This window comes from Protopterus annectens, chromosome 2.part0 (genome assembly GCF_019279795.1).
Source record: "Protopterus annectens isolate FY-2018-M chromosome 2.part0, PAN1.0, whole genome shotgun sequence".
In the NCBI taxonomy this organism is placed as follows: Eukaryota; Metazoa; Chordata; order Ceratodontiformes; family Protopteridae; genus Protopterus; species Protopterus annectens.
Genome location: NC_056728.1, coordinates 703,748,837 through 703,775,585, shown reverse-complemented (window position 1 = coordinate 703,775,585; position 26,749 = coordinate 703,748,837).

Genomic DNA, 26,749 nt, shown 5'->3' with positions numbered 1-26,749 from the left:
ATATGATCGAGACCATACATTTGACTTTCCAAAAACTCGAACAAAATAAAAGAACCCAAATCTATGTTTTTGCAGGGGTCAAGCACCCTGCACCCCCTCACACACATCCCCTGCACATTATATATACCAACTCCAAAACTGCACTACAGTGTAGGAAAAGGGTAAATTCCAAAATCCCTACTGTCCTGTGATCTCCATACAAATGCTTAGAGTTTCTGGAAAATCGAACATATGGCCTCGACCATATGAAGTATGAGTTTTTAAAAACTCATGACATACTATATATATATATATATGTATGTATATATATATATATATATATATGTGTGTGTGTGTGTATGTGTGTATATTTTATATATATATATATATATATATATATATATATATATATATATATATATACACACACACACACACACACACACACACACACACACACACACACTTCTGATGAATTTCCAGTTTTAAAGAACGAAAGCGCTAACACATTTAATAAAGTTAACAAAATTAAGAGTTTATTGGAGTTAGACTTTTTATAAGTGTTAAAGCAGAGGGTTTTTTGCAATTGTTTCCATCTGGCTGAATAATGTTCATTAATTAATAGAGAGAAGGTCTTAACCACAGATAATATAGAATATGATTCTAAATCAGGCACCCTATTCCCCCCTAAAGACCAGTATTTCATGTGATGTATAAGAGCTACTCAGGGTTTATTTGGGCCCTAAAAAACTTTAACATCATCCTGTTAAATTATTTTATTTTATCACTGTTTTTGGTGGCTTTAATGATGTGGATTGTATGATATAGAGTATCTTGGGCAGTATGATCATTTTAATAATCAAAAGTTTCTTATCCGTTGTAAACAGAAGTTGATTCCATTTGGTTATTAGATTTCTTATAGAAGAAATGCAATTATTATAATTTGATTTTTATTATGTCATTTATATTATTAGTTAATATAATTCCTAAGTAAGTTAAAGTATTTGTTTTGACCAAATAACGAATTTCTGATCCCAAAATTTAGTGTTTGAATTTATGGACAGTATTTTTGTTTTATTATCATTAAAAATTAAACCAGAACTGTTTTGAAAATGACTTCAAATTAAAACCCTTTATGTCAGGGTTCATCCTTATACAGTTGGCTTAAGGGTTCCATGATAAGCGTAAAGGAGAAAGGGGACATCCTTGTTTTGTTCCTCTGTTTGTCAATATTTTTTGAGAGATATAAGAGCCAGTCTTTATATATGCCTAACTTCATTTATAAAGATGTGTTATAAGTTGTATGAATTTATTACAAAAATTAAATATTTCTAATGTATAAAAGAGGTAGTCTCAGTTAACTGAATCAAAAGTGTCCAAACTTAGAAAAGTACATTTTTTCTTTGAGTTAAAAGCATGATCTATAACTGTGAGCACTCTCTTAATACTATCATTTGTGTTTCTATTCAGGACAAATCCTGTTTGATCTTCATCAATTAAAAATGGAAGGATTTTTTTTATCTGTTAGCATAAATAGACATGAATATTTTATAGTCTGCATTCAGTAAAGAGATTGGTCTATATAAGGTACATCTGGAAGGGTCTTTATCAGTCTTTACTATAAGTGATATAAGAGTGTATTTCCATGAGGGAGGTATATTAATTAAATCTTGACATTGTAAAATAACTTGATGCAGTAAAGTCAAAGCTTCTTTGGGTATGAGCTTATAGATTTCCAGAATAATCCCATCATTACCTGGAGCCTTGTTTTGTTTTAAAATATTAATTTGGTGTTTGATTTCTGACAATAAAATTGACTTATCTAGGGCATTCATCTGTAGTTCTGTTAGTTTATTTGTGGTGTATTTTTAATAAAAGATCTTACCAGACCTTTAGAGTCTAATGTAATAGAGCACTGATTAATTTTGTTGAAGTATTCTTTGAATTGAGTTAGAATATCTCCTATTTCAGTTACTTTCTTCTTTTTTATCTGAATAGATCTCTTTAATATGATAAAACTTACTAAATCTCTTGGTCTTTATGGCCAAATTATTTAATGCCTTAGAGTTGGTAGAAAACTTTATGAATTTAAATCTCTCTAAACTAATCTTAGTCTTATGATTCAAAATTTCTAAATATTTGCTATTCAAAGTATTAATTTCTTCAGTCTTATTAGTTTTATTTGATTATGCAATTTTAGCTTATCAATTTTCTCTTGAAGAGTGTTTAATTCCTTATCCCAATGTTTTTTATTAATATACCAACTTATTTCCCATAGAGATATGCTTTTAAAGCATCCCAAACATATATGCCTGATATGTTTTCAGTACTGTTAAGAGTAATGAAATGTTTTATTTCAGATGTAATGAAGTCTTCAAAATCTGACAAAGTGGTTAAGTATGCTGGAATTCTTTTAATTTTGGGTACAGTGGATTGAGCTGATTAATAGTTAAAAAATGTACTTTAACTTTACTTAGGTTATTAATTAACAGATTAGAGATATAAACCCTATCAATTATGGAATGTGTACCATGTCTATTAAAGAAATGCATGCAAAAAGAGAGTATGGATCAGCAAAATCATTAATGTCTCTAATATTTTATATGTCAGCAAATTCAGTTAGATTCTTTGTAGATAATGACATTCTTATCTTGCTAAGAGCAGTCTTTTTCATTGACTATGCAATTAAAATCCCCTGCTAAGATAATAATTCCTTTAGATAATTGTCCAATTTGGTTTAAGTGTTGTTTAACTGTGTGAATACCATTCACAGGAATCCAATATATGTTGATTAAAGTATATATTTTTGTATTAAGTCCAGTGTAACAGTACAAAGCATGCCCTTATCATCATTATATGTATATATTATTTAGTATAAGGTAATTAATTGTTCCATAATATTGTAACACCCCTTATGATGGTGATGAGAGCTGGATAATACTGAATATTTTTTATTATTAAGTCCATGTCATCCTGTAAGAGATGTGTTTCTTGCAAAAATACATTAGGATTAAAGAGCTTCAGATATGTATATAAACTTCCCCTCTTATAATTATTATTTAACCTATAAATGTTGAGTGAAAAATACTTTTCGAGTGACATGAGTTACAATGTGTTAGACTTACTTGTGTGATAATCAGTGATATATTGACTGTATGAACAACAATTGTTATACTAATAAAATTAAAATACGTTTGGTAGGATCTGTGATCTAAGAAAGGTAAAACAAAACCATTTATCAATTTTTAAAGGATCTAGACACAGAATAAGAATAGAATTTAACTATGTACAAAAATGTAAAAAATCTATAAATCCTTACTCCTTCATGGAGTTCAATGAAACTCCCAACTTAAACAGGAAACCTGTTTAAGTTAACCACCATATCACCAACAACAGTTGAATCCCCCCACCACCACCACTAAGAATTATAGAGATTTTCTTTTGAAATAGTACATATTAATATATATATATCTATCCCATGTATCCTATTGTTTACAGTCAAAATATTTAATAGATACTATTATTTTCCAGATTATAATAAATCATGCTAATATCTATAGGTTATTGTCAAGTTATATGTAAGACAACAACATGATAACAATATGAAATTATGTTACCAAATAGAAATCAAATAAACTTGAATAGAAATTGACGTCTTATTTTGGTTTCCTCTTTAATGCTGTCTAATCCTCCTCTGTAGCTTTTGAGTTAGAATGTAGTGATGACGTGATTATATATTAGCACATTTTCCCTTTAAAACATATTATAAGAATAGTGCCACTGCTTTACTCTCCTTTACTAACACTATCCTTCAGCATAAAACAATGGCTATCTCTCCTCTGCTACTTTCCTAGACCTATCTAAAGCATTTGACATTGTCCCACACAAACAACTCATATCTGTCCTCAGTAACCTATCCTTCTCTCAATCAGTCACCAACTGGTTTCAGAGTTACCTGTCTGAATGCCAACAATCTGTTTTATGGCAGAATGACATATCTCCCCAACTACCTGTCTCCATAGGGGTTCCCCAAGGATCCATCCTTGGACCCATACTCTTCTCTGTTTTCACTAATAATCTAGCCTCTGCCACCAAACATGGCACACTCATACAATACACAAATGACTCAACCATCATCTGCTCAGCCCAGTCCCTACCCAAACTGCAAAATGTCACACAGGAAGCCTTTTCCTCTGTTGAAACTTGGTTATCCAATACCCAATTAATACTCAACCCAAACAAAACTAAACTACTCATCTTCCAACCAACCAAACCTACTCAAAACAACTCTCACTTTAACATCACAGCAAAAAACAACACCACTATATACCCAACTGAACACACCAAATTGCACATATCCATGACCATAAAAAAAGTCCACAAAAAACTAGGAGCGTTACACAGAAATAAGCAACTTCTCACCAAAGCAGCAAAGATTTCAATAGCAAATTCCCACCTTATCTCCACCCTACTTTATGCCTCTCCAATATATACCAATCTAAGGCAATGCAATCTAAACAAGCTAGAGACCTGCTATAACAAAATCGCCAAATTCGCCACAGGGGCATCCTACCATAGTCACCACTGTCTCTCACTTGCTGAACTGGGCTGGCTTGAACTCCCTCACCTCCTTCAATGGTATTAACTCTCACTCTCCCACAAACTAGTAAACCATCCACTAAATGTCCCATCCCTCCAGAATGTACTCCAACCCTATCGCACCACCAGACCACTAAGATCCAGCAACAAAAATCATTTGCAAATCACTAAAGCCAATAACTCTGCTGGTGAAGCACTATTCTCTTGCGCCATAGCCAAATTATGGAACTCCCTCCCACCTACCCACAATTACCTCCGTACCATCATGCACCCACTTCAAAACTTTACTAAAAGCACACGTAAAAACATGCTGGCTATGCCCTTGCAACTCCCACTCTAATATCACCCACCCCATCCAACCACTACCTTTCTTTCCACCCCACTAACTACCTTGATTATAGCAAGCTCAGATGCTCATAAGCCTAGTACTTATTATACATCAGGAACTTCTTATTGTAACATTTGTTAATGTCTGTTATGTACTTCACAGATAAAGATTCTAGTTGCCTACTGATGTACTATGTTCTTCATCTGTAAATATGTTTGTAATTAATTGCTATGTAATCCAATGTAACTACTGTCTGTTTATTTTAACTGTGGAGCTTTTCTCCCCGGGCCTCCACTGAAAATGGACCTACGTCCAGTTGCACACTCCCAGTCAACAAATGTAAATAAAATAAATAATAATTAAATAAGTGTATATGTATTTAAAATCTCATATGGGACATTAATTGTAGCTCACTTATCATGTACTAAACCTCACATTTAAAGATCTTAGTTCCCAAGCTACTTCAAGAGTATTTTTTATAAGAATAAACAGTAAGCTCATTAGAAGGTATATGAACATTTTAAGCATAATACAATTTTTATGGTAAAATTGAAAAAGAAGCTTGAATTGGAGATATACAACTCAAAGAGCTGTATATCAGTACACAGTTTCATGTAGTTCTGCTTAATGATAAAATAAAAGTCACTAGCCTTTGTTTGTTTGTTTGTGTCTTTTGGCTTTTCCCGGTTAGGGGTCGCCACAGCGGAACTCCGGTCCGCTAATGATTGTCAGTAGATTTTTACGTGCTGGCTTGCTGGGCCTAACGCCTTCTTACTGAGTATATTTTTGTACATACACAGCTAATGATAAAATCAGTTAAGTCAATGTCTGCAACCTTAAAGTTTGTTCATCGGTGTGAGACCAACATTAAAAAGAAGCTGTTAAATAGTTAATATGTTAACGTACTTAGTATTTTAACATAGAAGTAAAATGCGTACAAAAACTCAAGTAATAGTAAGCATGAACTTGATTTTAACATATATACAGGATTGATTTAAAACTGCCACCAAATGGCCAAACTTAAAAATTGCAGGTAAATATTATGCTTTTGTATCAGATTACTTTTGAAGACAAAGAAATGAGTGTCTCTGTACTTTAAAACATGTTTCAAATACTTTTAACTCTGTATGTATAATAAGACTCAATGACAGTAATCTTTAAAGATACATCACAGAAAAAAAATGTTCTGTTCTAAGTATGCTACTGTTTTTATTTTGTCTGTTAGGAAGTAGATATTTTAGATATAGGTATTTCATTAACAAACGCAGCTAACAACTATTAAGACAACAGTAAAGCAATAGTTACTGTTTATTTCCCTCTTCTACCTTCCTTTCTTCTTATAATTTCTTCTCCTTCTCATTGCATTAACAGTAATGTGAATGTTTAGGCACATACCCTGTCAAAAGGAGAAAGAGTAACATATTATATTATTATACATTATTATATTGACTCCTTACCTGATTTTAGCAAAAGGAGACGTTCAAGGATAAAATCAATGGATTAAAAAAACAGACAGATACGTTGTCTTGTGGCATATGTGAAAATAGAGACACATTCATTTGAATTTTGTAGGACTCTATCAGAAAATACACTAAAATATCAACTTTGAATGGGTTTAACAGCCATAAACAGTATAACGTTATTTGTGTTTCAGTGTTCCATCCTGTTCCTTCTCAGCGAGGTCAAAGGTTGGATTTCCTCATCCGCTTGAAGATGCGATGGTTTCTAAAGCCCAGTGAAGCTGCGAGCATTGAAATGGCATGAGATCAGTTCCTTGGAACTAAAATGTGAGTTTAATAGTGGGAACTGCCTTGCAAAGAGCTTCAGATACTGAAAAATGGCTCGAGAGCCAGAAGCTTTCTTTTGAATGTAAAAAATATGGAGACTTGTGCAAGAACCATTAATCCAAGATATAAACAGAGTCAAATAAGGCAATTAAACATGTGTCTTAATAAGATCAACACCTCTATGTGATAGACAAGTGGATTTTTAAAATAAAAAAAAACTATTCAAGGGAACAATTGTGTCTTTCGGCTTTTCCCGGTTAGGGGTCGCCACAGCAGAACTCTGGTCCTCTAATGATTGGTAGTTGATTTTTACGTGCCGAGTTACCAGCCCTGACGCACAACCTTCAACAAAGATACGCCCATTCACACATGTCTTCACGCAGAAGACGCTCTAGCTGAGAATCGAACCGAACAGATTTACCTCTGGGTAGTTGTTTAAGCACCCTGTGAAATCTGGAAACACAGATATGGAAGTTCCTATGCAGTCCATTTCCCATCCTTTAATACACCAAGCAGTGCAGTGCAAAAACAAATTCCCACAATAATTTCCAGGTGCTTCATTAGCTCAAAATGAAAAGAGATGAAGTGAAAAAGAAAAGAAGATAAACACATTTTGCTGGGTTAAGACAAATTATTTATCTTTCTGTTTCTTCTTTCTTTCTGCTGATTTCCATCTGGCATTATCTGCAATTCTTTTCAAGGAGATGTTTGACCATTCTATATCCTCTAGTTTATCTAAAATTTTGTTTGTTTTTACAAATGCTACTGCAGAGTCCAAATCATCATATATTTTTATGCCGTCATTGAGAAACCGTTTGTCTGGCTGGGAATAGGAGGTCCACCTTTATTTGATTTTTCTTTAGTTCGTTAATTAAAGGCTGGAAAAGTGTTCTTTTAGAAATAACAGAATTTGAATAATCATTGTCAAAGTGTATAATATTGTTTTTTAATTTTATGGGTGATTTTGGCCCAGGCAGTTTTCAAGACTAATTCTTTATCTTGAGTAGACATAAAGATAGATATGTAGATAGATGGACAGATAGATGGATTAGATAAATAAGTGTAAAAACCCTAAGTAGATCTTACGTAAATTTCTTGAATGGTAAGTGGGTGGGGGCTATACCATTTTCTGTAGCCTAATGATGTTAATGTTCTATAACTTTATAGGCTATTACTAGGCTAATGACCACTATGGCACTTACAAGCCTAGCTGCACATCTCAAACCCATTTGGATCCTGAGTATCATAGGCATTTATACATGTTATTAGGGAGGTAACTAACGGGCATGTGGGGTTGTTACTTAGGATAATGCTTTTCTTATTGACAGCCTCTGACCATAAGAGACATGGAGGCCAGACTAGGGTTACAGTTATGATTTCCCATACAGTTCTCAAGGTTTCATTTAAATAGGTCAGGGATGAACTCTGTTTTACATGGCTGGATCTTTTGGGACACATATTTGTCTGTAACGCATGTTCTGTTTATGTATCTGTGGTTGTGCTCAAGACTATCTCAATAGGATCATAAGGTAAGCAGGGGGTTATCCGTAAAGTCTAATACAGTGGTGGTTTTAGTTACTGGAATTCAGAAGGTGTGATACTGCCACTGTGGTACTGAATTTTTCACAACAATTAAATTACAGCTCCAGGGTATAAAATCATTCATAGAGACAGTGCAGGCAAAAGAGGTGGAAGGGTAGCTATAATGTACAAAAAACACCTCGTCCTTGAACAACTTGATATTAGCATCCTGGACTTCAAAAATGTAGAACTCATCCTTGCCATGTTTAAACTGTACTCCAAGAAACACATACATATCATTGGCTGCTACATTCCCCCAGGAAACACTATTACTATCATGGAAAACCTACTAGAATGGATCTCAAACTCCCTGCCTCAGGAAAATATCCTGCTAGGTGACTTAATGTAGATTGGCTCAAAAGTAGACAAAATCAGGAATTATCAAAATCTACAGGAAAAAACATGCTAAACACCCTCAAAACATCTGGGCAGCAATATACTCTGTATTGCAACCTGGAAAAACTATAACCCCTAAACCTACAACAGGAAACGACCAATATAACATCCCCAGCCAGTTTAATAAATACTTTATAGAAACAATCCAGGCCGTAGCCAATAACCAAATTAATACCAGTCACCCTACCCCAACAACTACACTAACTAACAAAGGAACACAAGATAACAGCACCCACTTTAGCTTTCAGCTGGTCTCAATCAAAATCATACAAAAATCCTCCAGAAATGTAAACCTACCTCCCTGGCTGCTGATAACCTTCCTGCAGAATACCTCCAAATAGCTGCAGCAGCTATAGCCTATCATGTTGCAATCCTCATTAATAGATATATCTCAGAGTGTAAAGTCCCCTCTGTATGGAAAACCTCCCACATCATACCACTACACAAAGGAGGCAACTCCTTTGAACTCAATAACTATCTTCCTATTGCTATTTTATCACCCTTCTCAAAAATCCTTGAAAAGGTCATGCACACGCAACTCATATACTACCTACAGGAAAACAGTCTACTATCTAAAAATCAGCATGGCTTTAGACCCTTCCACAGTATGAGCACTGCACTTACATCATTCACTAATGCCATTAATCAACATAGAAATAATGGACAACTAGTCTCAGCCATATTTTTAGACTTCTCTAAAGCTTTCAATATCGTTAACCACAATAAACACCTGAATATACTCTCTATGCTAAACCTCAGTATCTTCTCTATCACATGGTTTCAGAGCTACTTATCAGGTCATCAGCAGCCAGTAAATGGCAGAACCAACTACCCTGTCTACTGCCACTATCCTTAGAAGTTGCTCAAGGCTCCATCCTGGGCCCATTACTCTTCTCTCTGTTCACAAATCAACTCTTATCCTCCACACCAAAGGCCTCAGTTATTCAGTATGGAGATGACACCACTATCATCTGTGCAGCCCCCACACTAGAGTACCTCTACTCCCAAACACAAGAATGGTTCTCACTAGCTGAAACCTGGTTCACTAACCACCAGCTTATTCTTAACCCAACTAAAACAAAATTACCCCTCTTTAGCCCACATAGATCCTTCCTTCAAACAGATAACTTTACTATCAATTCTGATAACAAAACCGTGATTACCCAAACCACCCATGCCAAACTGTTAGGCGTTGAAATAGACAGCCACCTAAGATTCGACTTGCACATTGCCCAAACTATCAAGAAAGTTCACAAAAAACTAGGCCTGCTCTATCACAACAAACAATTTCTCTCAAAACACTCTAAAATCCACATTAGCTAGGACACATCTGCTATCCACCCTCTTCTATGCATCCCCAGTCCTAATTAACCTTTGTAAAACAGACCTACACAAACTAGAATCCTGCTATAATAAAATAGCTAGATTTGCTACAGAATCTTCATGTAGAACACATCACTGTGATTCTCTCAAAAAGCTAAACTGGTTGGAGTTCCATCTACTACTTCATCTCAAACAACTGTCACTAGCACACAAGTTATACTACTCCTCAGATAAAATCCCAGCCCTCCAAAAACATACTCCCTCACACCACAAAAAGAACCTTGAGATCTAGCACACTAAACCTCCTAGAAGTCACCAAACACAAAAATGAAGCAGGAAAATCTCTCTTTAGCTACTCTATTTCTAAACTCTGGAATGCCCTATCTGCCCACCTAACATCTAATAATTCCACTACACTATTTTGAAAAACTCCTAAAAACCCACCTCATGAACAACTGGCTATGCTCCTGTGTCACCATTGGGTAAAGACAGGCATACAATAAATAATTCTTAATACAGCCATTCATAAAGTCTAATATCTCACTCTGTTATAGTATAGCCATGGATAGCCCACTCTTCAGACTTTGGTTCAAGTTGACTTTAATATATTAAATGTATATGTATACAAATTACTGCTTGTGCCACAACACATTATATGTATACGACTGCAAAGTACTGAACGTATTAAGATGTGTGATGCCTGTAAATGTTACATGTTATTATGAGCTTGTACTATGAACTGTCTGATATTTTCTAATGTTATTTTGCCTTATGTCTATTCATATACGATTGTTCTTATCTGCTTGGTCATGTATGTATTTAACTGGAGCTTTTCTCCCCGGGCCTCTGCTGAAAATGAACATGTGTCCAGTTGGACTTTCCCAGTCAACAAATATAAAATAAATAAATAAAATCTCTGATTTTTAAGTCAGTACGGTAGTGAGTAATTCATCTAACCTTCCTTTAGCATTTATAGAATACCATTCTCTCCAATTTGTGGCCATGGTAGTGCAGTGGTTAGCATAGTCACCTCTCAACAAGAGGTCCTCCAGTTTGATTTTCGGCTGGGGTGCCTTCTGTGTGGAGTCTGCATGCCCTCCCTGCGGTCACATGGGTTCCCCTCTGGGTGCTCCGGTTTCCTCCCTCATTCTAAAGACATACAGCAGGTGGAGTGGACACTCTAAACTGACCATAGGTGAGAGTGTGTGCATGAGTGAGTGGTGCAAATGAATTACTGCAGCAGGGCTAGCCACCCAGCAGTGTAAATCTTGCCTCAAGATGATTGTAACTGTGGAACTGACACCCCGACCCTGTGTGCAAAACAGGCAAAGGGGTTGAGGATGGATGGATTCTCTCCAATTTTATCTACAAGCTTAAGATCATAGGAGGCTTTGGTTAGCTGGACTATACTACTGGGGTTCTGATCTTGGAACTAAATTTCTTTGCTAGGATGTTGGTGACGCCTCTGATCTAGTATAAATAGCACTACCAGTTTCTAGGACACTACAGTAGTGAGTGTTGCTTGTTTCCTTAGTTTTGCAATGCTGTTTTCCTTTAATTTTTTTTTTTTGTTCCAAGATTGAGGTAACAGTGGAACCATAAACATAACTGTATATTATGTCAAAATAATTTGTACTACTGCTTTATAGATATTTATACATATGTTTTAATTGCTGAGATATTTGCAGTAGCCCTAATGCAGTAAGCAGCATGCCTATGAATCTCACTCATAGATAATAATTATTTCATATTATTCTTATTTTGTTATATTTATGATGTTTCTGTGATTTTTCTGTTGGTTATTTTATTTAATTGATTATATAAACTTTTATTTATAAACTGGTTGTGCAAAACACTGCAATAAACTTGGTTTGATTATTTGCCTTGTAGCTAGTTTGTAGCTTAAAAATGAAGAAAGTGGTCCAGTCCATTCACAATAAATAACTACAAATTTATAACTATTTGAATAGGATACTGTGTGTGTGCATTTTCCTTGTACATTTGTGATTTATTATTCAAAATGGGCTACTTTTAGTTAAAAAATAGTTAAGTATATATTCCTAAAGCTTCAAGATGGATTAGGTTTACTGGAGGTATTTAGTACTTACAGAGAAATCCACCACCACCCCACCACCACCACCACCACATACACCAAGAGGGACTGTCTTTTTGTGTTGTAACTGACTTTAATCGAATAACAAGCTGTGATGATGTAATAATAGCTTGTGTATGTATTGTACAGAGATATGTTTGCACACATGTAAAGATTGTTACTTGCAAATGTTTTTCTTTGTCATTTAATGAGACTATTTGCTACAGCAGTTGGTTATAGTAGGAAAAAGCTGTGTGTGAAAATGTTTTGTCTTTAATTGATTTAGATCTCAGCTAAATGAGAAAATTCACACCATGGCATATAACTAACCTCAGTGATAAATTGTGTGTGTGTGTCACTACGCACAAGACAATACAGCATACCCAGATTCTCATCAGCATTTCTTCCATGCTAACTGATACAAAATGGTAAAAAAAAAGTAAATTCTGATTTCATCCACCAAAGGCAAAGAGAAATGACTGTCTTTCTTTTTAGGATGAAGCAAACAGAACATTTTAATAAAACAGATTTCCTGGTTTCTTGACAAAGAATACTTTTTCATCTGTTATAATTGCTGAAAGTAAATTCCACTATTGCATTTTGCAAAAGTGCCTGGCATTCTTTCAGAAAGTGATGTAATTATTTATTCTATATGTAATTTTCTATGTGTGCCTTTGCATAATAGTTTCCAGGTTGTGACTGAAAAGGGTATATTGACCATTCCACTTACCTGGTCATCAAAATGAAATTGAATGAATGGAGTAAGTTAGCAAATAATGGGAATAGATGAACTGATTTCATACCAAAGTTAGTTTAATTCATGGAGCCTTAGAAAGTACACTAGTAAATACACTGTTCATTGAAATGTTAATTTGCAGATACTATGTTATCTGTGTACATTATGCTAGTGTTCTAGTGGCATAAAATGCAACACGGTATTCAGAAAAAATAGTTCACTGTGTAAGGCTAAACTGTGCAACAAGTGGTGACATGTATGGCATGGGCAATTCAGAGATACATGTAGCGCAGTCATTGTAGCATGAAAGGTTGTGAGGAAAGCAGCATACGCTAATGACCAAAAAATGACATGCAAATGAGAGCCATTATGGAAATTCAGTCATTGATAAATTTTTGCTCTTTTCTGTATATATGTGCATCATGGGCATTTGCAGGATACTTGTACATATCCTGCAATCCACCACTCCCATCCACCCACAGCCCCTTTTCCCATTTTTGCTCATGGGGTCGAGATGTCACTTCAACAGTGACACAGTCATCTACAGCCAGTGTTCACACTGCCAGGTGGCAAGCCCTGCCACAGTTGTTCTTCCTGAGAAAACCTATGTGAACACAGGGAGGACATGCAGACTCCACACAGAAAGCATCTCAGCTGGGAATCAAACTTGGGAACCTCGAAGGTTGATACGTTCATAGGTATATACTAGGCATGCACTCCAAAAGACTACTGAGAAGCTAAGCCCAAGAAAAGCTGAATAAGTAAGCTCTGTAATCAAGGAGTCTCATGCTACATACTGTCTGATGAATTTATGTTTTTGTAGGTATTCAAGATTTTTGAATACAGTCAATGTGTTGCATTGCTCCACATGTACAGGAAGTTTATCATGTAAGTATAGGATTCCTTGAGTTAGAATATGCTGACCCAGTACATTCCTATTTCTGTATCTGTGAAGATTATGGTCTTTGCTGTGGGTGTTCATGGTGCTGTTTGTTTTGCATAGCTATATGAGATCAAACAGGGTGGGAAGGTCCATGTACCATACTGATTGGCAGCACTCATCAAGGAAGCCTTTGACCCCTTGATATAAATATCAACAGTAAAAGATGTAGAAGGGTGTGCATCTCACCAGATTCTGTGGACTCTGTGAGAAAATCATTATTAGGGAGTGGAACCAAGTCTGACACCTTATACCTTTTGTACCACAATACATCCATGGTAATGTCGTCATGTTTAGACCATCTCCTGCGCAGGAGGGAAAAAAGGGGGAGGTGCTTCAGTCTTCACCCAGAAGAGACTTGCATCAAGGCTGGTAATGCAGCATGATGTACTACAGCCTTTTTATGTCCAAATAACAATCATAAAAGGTCTGATATCATATATTAGCTAGCTACAGAACTCCCTCTATCACCCAAGAAAGATATAAAGCCTATCTACAGGAACTAGAATCACTCAATATTAAACCGAATACCATTTTTCTAGGTAATCTAAATTATCTAGCTACACACTTGAAAGCCTACAGTGCCACTAGTGCACAAGCAGAGAGACTCCTGGACTGTGTTAATAGGATCAGAGTCAAACACTAGGCTAGCTGCTCTAGTGGGCCATTGTAAGCCTTGCCAATTTCTCTTTCTTGAGAATAAAACCTTGTGTCTTGTGTTTGTGAGTTCAACACCTTAACCATTACACCAACTTCCCAATCCTCAGTATAAATGTCCTGGAATGATTTGTTAGAGTGCCCAGTGGGGGAACAGCATCCTGGATCTTATCCTTGCTAATATGAGGCATCTTACCATCCCTTGTATATCTTTATCACTTATTAGATATTGCCATAAAGCTGATTTCTTCAAAATATAATTTTAACCAGTGACCCCTTCCGTAGAAGTTGCCTTTAGAAATTGCACTAAGACAAGCTACTTATGCTTAAGTGATGCATTGGCATGCTTCAAATCCCAACCAAACCCAGCTAACTTCACTGAATACATGGAAATATAAACAGCTGTATAGATGCAGCTGTACCTGTAGGAATAAGTGTAGGGTAAGCAAAACCCCTTGGTGGAACCATAATATCAACAAGGTTTATAATAAAAGTAGGATAATTTTGACCAAAAGAAAGAAGAGTAATTCCCAGAATGACAGAGCTCTCATCATTGAAATGAACAAACAACTCAGGAGCCTAATAAAATCTACTAAAAGCTAAGTCTAAAGCTGAAATAACCACCCATGCCAAAGACAATCACAAGGCCTTTTTTAGTTATGTTCATAATCTCAAAAGCACAATACAGAAATACACTGAGATGATTGTGAACAATTTTACCTACACTGAGGCTAAAGAAGTAGCTAACTTACTGGCTGATACATGTAGCTCAAACTTTACCCCTCTCTCCCCCTCCTCCATCTGTCCCACAAGATATACCTGAAACCACCTTGCCCTCCTGAAAGTGCTGTCAAAAGCAAAAATGACTGCATTGATGAGTACTGACAATATCCCTGGATGCTTCTTGAATAGCATAAAGAATGATTTAGCCAATCCCCTAACAACACTATTCATCCTCAGCCACAATATAAGTTTTGTATCAAGCGAATGGCAAACAGCTACAGTCATTCCCTGCATAAGCAGAAATTCCACAGATACAGGCAATAACAGCCCCATAAGTCTGACCATATGCAAAGCAGTGGAAAGTCTTATCATGGAACTAATCAATAAAGATATAGGGAATTTCCAAATGCTGGACCCATGTCAGTTTGGTTTCATCAAGGGCAGGTCATGCTTACTCAACCTGTGGAGTTCTTTGAAAAGGTAACCAAAGCAATGGATGAAGGTAGAATGGTGCACACCACATACTTCAACTTGGCCAAGGCTTTTGACACAATTTCCCACTTGAGCATAGTAGATAAGCTAAATAAACTGGAACTAAACACTCACCCCTTGGATTGCCAGCTGGCTGACAGTACACAGGAGATCAAAATAGGGGAAACTACCAACATAAAGAGACCAGTCACCGCTGGAGTCCCCCAGGGTTCAATGCGGGGACCTTTCCTGTTTGGCAACTAATTCTCTGAAGTAAAAGCCAATACCAAAGGGCACTGGCTGACTAAATTAGCAGATATCTGCAAGCTAGGAACAGTTATAGAATCCCCAAATAACTTAGCCATCCTAAAGGAAGGTTTGTCCGAAACCAATAATTGATTCCAGAATCATGGACTGAAACTAAATGACAAAAATTGCATTATCGTATTCATTGCAAAATAATCTACCCCGGGGAACTACTGCACTGACAATATACTCCTGAGAGTTGACACCATTGTTTGGGATTTGGGAACTTATGTGGATCATAATCTAACTTTTGAACAACTTGTATCCACTGTCTTAAGAAAGTTCTTCTGTATTATGCAGCCTATAAACAAATGCATTGCAACTAGTTCTTGAAATGTCATTCTCCCACTTTACTCACTCCTCATTAGGCCAATCATTTAGTATAATGCCCTTTTTGGCATGTATCTGTCCAGGCATATGCAACAACTGGAACACCCACAGAGATACCTTACTAAAAGGATACAAGGCTTGAGCAATATATCTGACATGCACAGCTTCAATGCCACATCACTATATTTGTTATCCTACAGAATGCTAAGAGGTGACCCGTGTCTGACATATAAGGCATCCTCTCAGCCAAGGAACTCCCACAGACATAACTTACTAAAAGGATACAGGGCCTAAACAATATATCCTACGTGGACCACCTCAAAACCCTGTCATTATACTCAGTATCCTGAAGACTGATCAGAGGTGACCCTTGTGTGGCATACAAGGCATCCTCTGACCCAATACTGATGGACCAATTACATATCAGCAAGTCAAATGGTATCAGAAATATTCAGTCTAATGATCTAAACCAACTGTTGGAAGGGAGGGGCAGGTATATATTGCAGACAAAACCATTGCTCTGGAACAGACTCCCCCCCTCCATTTAAAACAAAGCACATCCAATTCCATATTCAAGCTCAACTTGGATCTGTGGATAGGAGACAGCAGGACTGCCCCCGAGTAAAGCTGAATGGTTGTCCTCCTGTTTCCAGTACTTGCCATCTGCTGCTAATGGACAGTGACCACACAGGTATCTAAATGGATCATAGTGAAATATGCCTGTTTGCAAATTATCTGTTGAAGCTGCCATTTATTTTCTGCATTCAGTGCTAATATCCAGTGCCATTTCAAAATTCTTTTGAAATTGCTCATCTCAGCCTTCACAAAAAATCCATAGGTTTTATAATTTATGTCATTGCCTTAATTTTAACTAACATTCTGTACTTAAACACTAAATAATATTTATAGAAATAATGGCAGCATTTTCAGAAAATGTTGTAATATGTTGTAAAGAAAACCATAATGTCATTTTTTAAGTAATTTAACTCAAACTTGGTTTTGTCATTCTTTTCAAAGTGTTATACTTCATTAAGCACTTAAACTTTTCAGTGACAAAGTGAATTTCACAGTAGTTGTGAAAGGATTTGAAAATGTCACCATTCGTCTGGATGAGTCAGTGGAAAGGTGAAAATGATCCCATTCATATTGATTTGACAATAGAGACAGAGTTTTGCGTTATATATATCTGTGATGGTTCCTTACCATCAGTGCTTCAACCTAAAAGGAATGCAGTTTTGGTGTGAAAGGTAGTAGAGAAGGCATTATTAGTGAGGTATATTTTTAGCTTCTGAAAGGATTTTGACCTCAGCTGAAAACTCACAGTCAGACTGAAAAGCTGGAGGAGAATTTAGTGCAATCATTTTAAATTACATAGTTCTTTTTGCCCTCCGTTTACAACACAGCTGGTGGGGTGTTGTGAAGGAAGGAATTATGAATTTGTATCCTTTGATCAACGTTTTAAGGATACCGACCATGTTTTTGTTGCACAGGTACTGGTAAGATCTTTGAGGGGGTCATCTGAAAAAGAGATCATCATCCTTGTGGAGGACTACTGCAGCAATGCAATGTATTACTGCAAAACAACTGCTGAATAATACAGGCTTGCATAATTTTTATTATTTTTGAGAGATTTTTCCAAACGTGATATATTACAGATTTCAGCTAATGTATTCTGGATACACTTTGAAGAAGAAATAAATGCAAAATATGTGTTTAGTGTACTTTTGTTGCAATTTTTTTTTTTTTTGCTCAGGGGATGTAATGCTTTGTGGTATTTGAATTTATCTGTGTACTTTCCAAGCTTCCTGCTTTAAATGTGGTGATGTGCATAGGCAGTTATTTTCATGTGTGGATAGAGTTTTCCCAACTTTTTTTTTTTTAATTTTTATTTCAGTTGGCAAGTTTGTTTCCACCTGACCAGTGGGACTTCAGATTTCATGATCATTTAACAGCAAATAATTTTCTGTGGCATTTGTATAGCGAGAGTGAGTGTGTGTGTGGGCATGCGCGTTTCTGTGCGTGTGTGTGTGTGTGTGTGTGTGTGCATGCTCATTTCTGTGTGTGTGTGTGTGTGTGTGTGCACGCGTGTTTCTGTGTGTGTGTGCACCCTTGTTTATGTGTGTGTGTGTGTGCGCACGCACGCACTTTTCTGTGTGTGTGTGTGTGTGTGTGTGTGTGTGTGTGTGCACGCGCGTTTCTGTGTGTGTGTGTGTGTGTGCAAGTGTGCGCGTGCACGCATTTTTGGGTGTGTGCACGCACGTTTGTGTGTGTGTGCATGCGCATTTGTGTGTGCACGCACGTTTCTGTGTGTGGGTGCACGTGTGTTTGCATGTGTATGTGTGCATGCATGTTTGTGTGTGCATGCACGTTTCTGTGTGTGTGTGTGTGTGTGCGCACGCGCATTTCTATGCATGCGTGTGTGTGTGTACACGTACGTTTCTGTGTGTGCACAAGCGTTTCTGTGTGTGTGTGTGTGTGTGTGTGTGTGTGTGTGTGTGTGTGTGTGTGTGTACATGCATTTCTGTGTGTGTGTGTGCACGCACGTTTCTGTGCATGCGTGTGTGGGCGCATGCACATTTCTGTGTGTGTGTGTGTGTGCACGCGTGTTTCTGTGCGTCTGTGTGTGGTGTGTGTGTGTGTGTGTGTGTGTGTGTGTGTGTGTGTGTGTGTGTGTGTGTGTGTGTGTGTGTGTGTGTGCATGCGCGTTTCTGTGTGTGTGTGTGTGTGTGTGTGTGTGTGTGTGTGCATGTTAGTTCCCATTAGCCTAGTTAGATAGAAGTGTTGTGGTGATCAATGAAAACACTTTGTGTCTCAAGGTTTCTTAAACACTTTGGTTTCATAATACAGAACAAGCCAGAGTAGGAGGCATTTGGCCTATGAAGCAGAAGATTGAGATGAAGGATTTTTACTGTGTTTGGGTATTTTTTTTTTTATGGAACTCCACATATATGCTATTATTCATATAGTAGTGCATATAAACAAGATGATTACACCTTGAAATGATGCAAAAGATTTTAATTCTCTTACCTTGTTCTTTATTACCATACCATCTCATGTCCATTTCCCAGATGCTATAGACTTTTTTTTATTCATTACTGTTTACACATAAAGTGCTTATTTTTAATCAGCAACATTTTGTTGCCTCGTCTCACAAGATAATCTACATATGCATCTGTGGAGATTTGTAGATAATAGATGTGTGTCCTGGTAGTTGGACAGGACAGACGCATATGCTCCTGTGTAAACTTGAAGGGATATGGTACAAGAAGTTTTTGCTCATTTTTTTGTCTGAAACTATGATGAATTATTTGGGCATGAGTCTCAGGATAAGAACTCTGAATAGGTCATTGTTACTTGGCTCACTGGTACCATTTAGGTTCATAGGTAAGTACTAGGCTAGCAACCCTTGCAAACCATTTTAAGCCTAGCCAATTTCCTTTGGTGAGAATTGAATCATGTATGTCTTGTTTGTGAGGTAAACACCTTTACCATCGTGCCAGTCCCCAACTCCATTATATCATCCTCCTCAAAAAACCTTTGCAGTCATGAGGCAAGATCATGGCTTGAATTTTGCAGCTTAAATGAAAATATTTTGCCCGTTTAGAAATACTCCAACCTTCTTTAAATATGATTATGACCTAAATCATTTTTCTGTTGTCTATTAAGGAGGTTAACACTAATAAAACTGAAATGGGTACAGTATTCTATTATCTAGCCACAGGGTTGTCAGTAAGTATGTAAATACATAAATAAATCACAATCCATTCACTGGTTCATCAAATGCAAGGTATGGGCTTTTGGTTTTGTAGGAGCAGGGATTGTTAAGCAGTCTCCATCTTGGATACATCTGCCATTTAGTCCTGAGCTAAGAGCTTCCAGAAAGGTTACATTAAACTTGTTATACCCATACAATATTTAGTCATACATTTCAATCTAGTAATAGCTGTTTATTCACTTACTGTATCTAAACTGGCCTTAAATCAGATAATACCTAGAAATTTGCACCAAATGTGTTTGCTAATATATTTGTGTAGTCCGCAAGTTCAGAGCAATGTTGGGTGATATCTTTTAACATCGTGATGTAAGTAAAGAAGGATTTATAATTATCCATCACTTGTGTTGTTGGTATATGTTCGTGGGATGCCTTTGATTTCCTGATAACCTTTTGATGCCCAGTCTTGATTTGTTGGTCTTTAGCTTTGCTGTATATTGTGAAAAATGTTTTTATTTAATTTAATTATTTTTATACATGGAGACCACCAGGTTGGTTTACTCCTACATTTTCCATTTTGTTTAGTTTTGATACAGACTGTCTTGTTATTAAATGTAGCTAGGTGATTATATAAATTATTTGCATAATTAATAACCTTGTAAGCATTTTAAGACTTCATCATAGAACTGCAGAAGGTGAGTACATTTGAAGTCTTGAATACTGTAATAGTCATATCTGATGGATGGGTATTTTGAAGGAGAAGGTTATCAGTTTGTGGTTGAGCTTAACTGGGAAAGGGTATACCAGTGGAATAGTGCATACTGATCATAGAAATATTAAAGTCATAGAAAATATGAAGCAGACTTTGGAGTCTTGTCTGATTTTTTAATCTGATTTCCTTCATCCTCTTTTAATAAGCCCCTCAATATAAGCTTATTCCTCCTCTCCTGCAAGACCCTGGCACTAAAACTATGACAAATGGAACAGGAGTCTTGAAGATGGAGTGGACCCAGACAGTACAAACAACTAGTGTGTCCGTCAGTAATGGACATCTTCTGAGTGTAGGAATCACACTTTTTGAATTCTGACTTATGTTCCTTAGTTGGTTCCTTAGACATACTAGCTATAAGGAAAACATTTCTCAATAAAAGTTAGAACAACAACTATAACTGTTATAAAGAGAAAGCAGCAAAGAAACAAGTATATAAAATAAAGTACTATATATATATGTATATATATATATATATATATATTTTTTTTTTTTTTTTTTTTAAGAGAAGAATAGAGGGGAGGAGAAGTCTCTAAGTTAAACAACTATCTCCTCCACCTGAGGAGATGCCTCTAACTTAAATGAAGTACTCCTAAAAGGCTTATAAAGAAGAAAAAGGACAAGAATCCTCTAATTTAAAAAGGAATTCTTGTGGAGAAAACAAGGCCCAAAGAAAAGATAGCCACAAAATAAACTTACAAGTTTCTGAGTACTGTGCATTTGTTAAGTGATTTTTGAAAAGGGCTAAAAATAGCACAAGACTGTTGCTATAGCACTAATAAATAAAAATAACAATCAGACAGAAAATTTATAAAATATTACATTTTCCAAGCCTGAGCCAGTGAAGACAATCCCGAAGCTTCAAGCGGCAAATGAGATCTGGGGAATAGCCGCTAAGCACTATGGGATAGGTATTCTGCCTCGAGCCAGTGAAAGCTCTCGAGCTTTAGTATAAGCCGAGTTGGTGCCGAGGTTTCGGCTCTGAACCCAAAGTAGCAAGACTGAAGGTGAGATGGGACAACATAATATCATAGCTTAACTATCATAAACAATTATCACCAACTTGAGATTCAGGATCTAAAAGGTCTATAAAGGTCCATAGAACTATTTTATTCTTTTAAATAAATCCCTGACATTTCTTTTGCAGGAAGGAGAATTTTAGCTAAGGTTGCTAACACTCCATGGAAGAGACATAAATAAAAGTGAAGTATCATTTGGGATGGCAGGACCATCTAAGTAGACACGGATGTGAGGGGCCTTAGCCACAATATAAACACTATATTCAAATTTTGCTTTGAATAATTCTTGTAATTTAGTTGGAATTCAAGCTTTTCATAAATGTGACAGATCCATAAAAAACAATACAAGTAAGCAGCTAAAGAAAAAGCTTTTGAAATGACCATAGTTCTCAACCTTTTATTTCTAGTGTGGAACGCTTACCAACAAATTTAACTAGAAAGGTCAAAAAGTGGTTAAAACTCTTAATTTTTTCAAGAAATTCTCTTGATGAATTAGTATATTTCAATATTACTCAAGACTCTTTTAACAAATATCAGTGTTAACAGTGAAAGTGTGACAGATCCTTTCAGTGTGGAACTGTCTGGAACATGGGATTTCTTAAGGCTCAAAATGAGAAACATTCACCTTAATTAGGTGCATTTGAGAAGTATGGATATAACCGCTGAACTTTCTTAAAATATTTCATTTCAAGCTTACGGGAGAGTACATGGGGGCTTGCCTTCAAGCAAGAAAAGTGAAACTGGATTATCTTCCTTCTAAAAAAGTGAGGTTTGATTATACAGCCTTTTATGGTGAGAACAAGCTTGTTCAAAATATGTTCTAAATTTCTAAGGCAAGTTAAAAAATGCTCAGTAAAATCAGGGAACTGCTTAGTTGGACACTTGCTAGAAGTATACCCAAATACTATTATATCAGATTTATTAACTTTAACCAAGTAATTAGTGGTGTGTGATTTACATTTATTGGCATAAATGTATGTGGCTTTACCTGAGTAAGAATTTTAATATGCAGACATAGCACATAGCTGATAATGGCAGATAAAAACACTGGGCTTTACAAGACCAGCCACCATGGAAAGAAGACAAGACAAGACCAGCCACCATGGAGAGAAGAAGCTGTCTATAGCAAGGTTACTGAAAGAAAAACATCTGAACGAAATGTAGCCATACAAGAGTGTTATTATAAGTGGCCATATGGTATCTAATAATTAGCATTTTTTTTGAGATAAACTTGTAAAAAAAGAGCCATAGAATGTGCACTTAGCACTCTCCAATTTAACCAACATGAAGTAGCAAATCAGTCAGGTGTGCTCTTCAAGAAGTGGACCTGACTATAAGCCATATATGACTGTTAGTTTGGTGGATGGAAAAAGTGCAGCTGAGTAGGTGTGATCATGGAACAAAGCCCCTCAGCTAATTAAATATCAGATCATAAGGGTCTGTAACAGCAGGTAGCTGTTGTTGAAGTGTGAAGTTGGGGGAAGGCACTCTTTTACTTTCACTGGCATAGGCAGGCAACAATAAGGGCTGCTGGAATGCAGTTTCTGAGTACTGAGCATTTGTGAAGTGATTTTTTTCTTTCTTTTAAAGACACACTGTTGCACCCGAACACAACTATAGGTAATTTGTGGGGCCTCGTGTTTTGTGGGTATCTAACATCAACTATGTATCCACAGAGTGATATCAACCTGTCATTAACATATGACTGAGACTGTATGTGAAGCCAGAAAACTACCTCTAATTCATACATTCTAGCAGAGACATTTTATCATACTTATAGGTTCATAGGAGTGTACTTGGCTAACAACCCTTAGGGCCTTTATAAGCCTAGCCATGCAAACTAAATGTGACCCACAAGTTTTATTTTTTAGACATTTTTATAAGGGGTGATTTTTGGCTTTGACATGAATTATTGACTACCTCTGTCCATCAGGACAGAGGCGAATTTATGATTTCCCATTCAATGGTCGAAGTTACACTTAAATATGGAAATGTAGGGACTTTGCTTCACATCAATGGGGAGCCTGTTCCAGAGGATGGGAATTGTCTGATATGCATATCTGTCTCTCCAACATGTCCTGTTTATGTCACAAGCAAAATAAATCTAATTGGTTTCATACTGTTTGTTTTGCAGATGTGCAAAAGGTTTATCAGAACTGGTTCCAAGGATGCCTTGTACACAAGGCATAGATTGCCTGTCAGTAGTATGTATGAGACTGAGTACAAAGATAGTACTTTGAGGTAATCATAGAACATTGTGTTTACTCCTGTATTCTCTTTGCAAGAAACCTTTGTGTAAGTTCCAGTTGCTGCATGTGTCTAGTCAGGTATATGCTGAAGGGGGCATTATACTCGATGATGGGTCTGACGAGGGCTGAGTATAGTGCCATGATGACTTCCCTGGACCTAGATGCCAGGCTGCTACGTACACGTTGAGCAACATAGAAGGATTTTCTTACTACCTTGGAGACATGTTGATCAAAGGCTGGGATACTATATACACAAGTTCCCAGATCCCTAACTAGGGAGACAACTCTTAGGGGTGGTTTATTGATGGCATAGTTTCCTGGGGTGGCTGTCTTCCCAAAAGATAAGAACATGCATTTCTTGGCATTGAGTGTTAAGCCAAGACTTTGGCATCAGTCTTTTTACTTGTGTTTAGACTTCCCAGTAGAATGTTTTCATCTTGGTTGGATTCTATGACTACTCCTATCTTGCAATCATCTGTGAACTTGGTCAGCCAGAGGCCTTTGACATTGGCTTTGACCTCCAAGACAGAGATGACAAAGGGGACTGGGCCCAGCATAGAGCCCTAAGGGACTCCACTGTTGACCTGCCTCTTTGTGGAGGTGACCTCACTGATCCTAACCTCCTGAGTCCTATCTGTTGCCCCGATGGCTACCCAGTGCATTATAAATGGAGTTATGCCTAGTTCCATAAATTTGTTACCAATGCCTGTGAGGGGTATTGTATCAAACGCCTCATCCAGATCAAGGTAGGCAGTATGCACCATTTTAACCTCGTCCATTGCCTTGGTAGCCTTTTCAAAGAAGTCCACCAGGTTCAGTAGGCATGACCTTCATTTGACAAAGCAAACTGGGATGGATCCAGTGTCTGGCGGTCTACTGTGTCTTTGTTGATCATTTACATGATAATTCTTTCCATTACTGTGCAAATAAGATTAGTCAGACTAATGGGTCTGTAGTTTCCTGGATCTGTTGATGGTCCTCCCTTATGAGGGGGGAAGACTGTTGCAGTACTCCATTATCATGGCATAAAGCCAGTTTTGAAACTGTAGTTAAATAGTGACTCCAGTGGCCCTGATAAGTTGTATTTTAGACTTCAAGAGGCATCCCAGGATGTCATTGGGGCCCATTGAGGCTGTGTTCTTGGCTTAGTGCAGCCAGGACATGCTCTCTTAATATAGTTAGAGGGGTTATGTTTGAGGGTATTTCTTCGGCTGTGGTTGGGATGAGTGGAGGGTAAAGTTGAATCTGACTTTTTCAGCCAAGTTCACTGTATCATCAGGCTCAGTGAATATGGCACCATTAACCACCAGTTCAGCACACTACTGTGTGCTGGCCTTAAGGATTCAGACATAGCTGAAGAAAGCCTTATGTTTGCCATTTGCCTGGGAGGCTATCTTAACTTCAAAGTTGCTTTGTTTGACCTAATTAGCATTCCTAATTGCCCATTTTATTTTGATGAGCAAGTTTTTATCTTTAAGGGAGTAACGCTTCCTGATTCTTGCTATGATTTTTTTTTTTGAGTATCCTGTTCAATTTGGGGTGTCACCAGGGTGGTTTGTTTTTGGAGTTAGTTATGGGCTTACTTCTAGTAGGTACTGCAGCCCCTATTTAGCCACTGACAAGGTTGTACAAGTTTTTGTGACCAATTCTGCATAGACTGATGTGTTCTCTTGGTTTGGGTGGTACACTGAATTTTGACAAACTATAGCTTAAGAAAGGTTGTTTGCCTTGGAACAGTTACTGATTTGGATGTGTTGTAGAAAAGTAGCTAAAGTGTATTGAAAAAATCCCCAAGGAAAGAGCTAACAAAGAAGAAAAATAGTGTAAAATATTTTGATCACTTCTGTAATTATATTTGTTACAGATCTTGTTCCCCCCCCCCCCCCCCCCCAATCCTCCTCTGGAACTGAGCAACTACCTTTTTCACTTTTGTATCATAACAAATTAATTTACATACTTCACAAGTTATAGTGAATAGAAACAATGCAGTCTTTTGTACATTGCAAATCTCACTTTATCTGCTGTGCTTTAGTAAGTAGTGGCAGAAAATTTAATTTCCATTTTAACTAAGTAATGTGTGAAGTTGCCAAGTGAAAGACCATTGGCTCTCCACTGAAATGCCAGCAATAATAATGCTGAGTGCAGACAAAATCCAAAAGAAGAATAAATCTCAAATATCACTCCTCTCCTTTCATTTTTTTTTTTTTGCAGGCAGACAAACCCCCAGCACCACATCCCCTGAACTTATATATACCGACTCTGACACAGCCATACTTTGGAAAAAAGGGAATGGCCATCTCAGATTTACTATATGCAAGTCTGTTTTTTCATCCATTCAGTCTACATATTTTGGAACTTGCTCTAGCAGGTCACAACATTTCAAATGGTTACCAGTAAACACATTTCATACATTTCTGGCCTTAGAATAGAACATTCATTAACACAATAATGAGATGTTTCATTGATAAAATTTACAAGCTGTTGTAGAAATCATTATTCCCTTACTTAAAATTTTTAGGTGTTCAAAGTTTGAAAGGGATGCAAAGCTTATTGGTACTTCTGATCATTACTTCCTTGACAGAACACATGTTCTCATTTAATTAAATTTCATTTGATTTTGAAGAAAATGTTATTTAAGTAGCATTTTTTGTCCAGGCACTTCCGTCAATATTTGTTCAATAGTGGTATTTATTTTACTTTTTACTGCACCCAAATTCCGTACATGCTATTTTGCTTTCACTTTTTATTTACT